The sequence below is a fragment of the Bison bison genome, unplaced genomic scaffold (assembly GCF_000754665.1).
Source record: "Bison bison bison isolate TAMUID 2011002044 unplaced genomic scaffold, Bison_UMD1.0 scf7180017864063, whole genome shotgun sequence".
Taxonomy (NCBI): domain Eukaryota; kingdom Metazoa; phylum Chordata; class Mammalia; order Artiodactyla; family Bovidae; genus Bison; species Bison bison.
Genome location: NW_011494635.1, coordinates 12286032 through 12288032, shown reverse-complemented (window position 1 = coordinate 12288032; position 2001 = coordinate 12286032). Strand labels below are relative to the sequence as shown.

Below are 2001 nucleotides of genomic sequence, written 5' to 3'. Positions count from 1 at the left end.
GACCTTTTCCAGTCCTGTGGCCACTGCTGAGTTTTCCAGATTTGCTGGCATATTGAGTGCAGCACTTTCACAGCATCATCTTTCAGGATTTGGAATAGCTCAATTGGAATTCCATCACCTCCACTAGCTTTGTTCGTAGTGATGCTTTCTAAGGCCCACTTGACTTCACATTCCAGGATGTCTGGCTCTAGGTGAGTGATCACACCATCATGATTATCTGGGTCCTAAAACTCTTTTTTGTACAGTTCCTCTGTATTCTTGCCACCTCTTCTTAATATCTTCTGCTTTTGTTAGGTCCATACCATTTCTGTCCTTTATAGAGCCCATCTTTACATGAAATGTTCCCTTTGGATCTCTAATTTTCTTAAAGAGATCTCTAGTCTTTCCTATTCTGTTGTTTTCCTCTATTGCTTTGCACTGATCACTGAGGAAGGCTTTCTTATCTCTTCTTGCTATTCTTTGGAGCTCTGCATTCAAATAAGTATATCTTTCCTTTTCTCCTTTGCTTTTTGCTTCTCTTCTTTTCACAGCTATTTGTAAGGCCTCCTCAGACAGCCATTTTGCTTTTTTGCATTTCTTTTTTGGGAGATGGTCTTGATTCCTGTCTCCTGTACAATGGGAACAGGAACCTCCATCCAAGTTTATCAGGCACTCTATCTATCATATCTAGTCCCTTAAATCTATTTCTCACTTCCACTGTATAATCATAAGGAGTTTGATTTAAGTCATACCTGAATGGTCTAGTGGTTTTCCCTACTATCTTCAATTTAAGTCTGAATTTGGTAATAAGGAGTTCATGATCCAAGCCACAGTCTGCTCCTCGTCTTGTTTTTGTTGACTGTATAGAGCTTCTCCATTTTTGGCTGCAAAAAACATAATCAGTCTGGTTTTGGTGTCGACCATCTGGTGACATTCATGTGTAGAGTCGTCTTTTGTGTTGTTGGAAGAGGGTGTTTGCTATGAACAGTGTGTTCTCTTTGCAGAACTCTAATAGCCTTTGCCCTGCTTCATTCTGTACTCCAAGGCCAAACTTGCCTGTTACTCCAGGTGTTTCTTGACTTCCTACTTTGGCATTCCAGTCCCTTATATTGAAAAGGACATCTTTTTTGGGTGTTAGTTCTAGAAGGTCTTGTAGGTCTTCATAGAACCTTTCAACTTCAGCTTCTTCAGTGTTTTGGTTGAGGCATTACTTGATATCTTGTTTAAAAGGTTGTGAGGTGACTGATGTCTGTTTGAGGTGTCTAACATATGAATTGTATAAAATTTTAAATGACAATGTAAATGGCAAATGCATTTTTAACAGATTTTAAAAGATAAAATTTAAAAAGTTATAAAGGAAGAAAAAATAAACTCTCCCACCCTCACCTATCATTAACAATTAGTTTGTTTAGGTTCATACACCAATAATCACATTCGTACAAATCATGGTATACCAGTTATTTTGGAGATTTTTTTTCTTTCTTCTCCTATTTTTTTGGGTGGGAAAGAGGACGGTGGAGGGCAGGGGGTCATGCTGCATGGAACTTAGGTCACTGATCAGGAACTGAAACCAGGCTTCTGTGGTGAGAGGGTAGAATCTTGAACCACCAGGGAATTCTCTGGTTTCTTAATATATCTTGATAAACTTTCTGAGTCTGCAAATGTTATTCCTTGTAACGGAAAGAGAAGGAAGGAGGAGTGAGAGAGGGACTGTGAGAGAGAGACAAGGGAGAAACAGAGAAATAGAGAAATGGAGAGAGAGAGAGATTCAAGGAATCGGCTCATACAAATGTATAAATTGGTTAAGTCCAAAATCTAGAGCTGGCACACTGGAGACCCCAGAAAAGCTGAGTTGGTATTTGAATGTGAAGGCAATCTGCTGACAGAATTCCCTCTTCCTCCAGAAAGGTCAGTCTTTTTTTTCAAGGCCTTCAACTGAATGGATGAGGCCTATTCACATTATGGAGAGTAATCTGCTTTATGTAAAGTCTACTGATTTAAATGTTAATCTCTTCCCTGGTG

The 2001-nt window shown here is 39.2% G+C and overlaps 1 protein-coding gene across 1 annotated transcript in view; it reads left to right on the top strand.

Annotated features, from left to right (window-relative positions):
• The window catches only part of HAO1 (hydroxyacid oxidase (glycolate oxidase) 1), a 67177-nt gene that overhangs the window by 28709 nt on the left and 36467 nt on the right, over positions 1-2001 (top strand). The gene's annotated exons all lie outside the window — the stretch shown is intronic.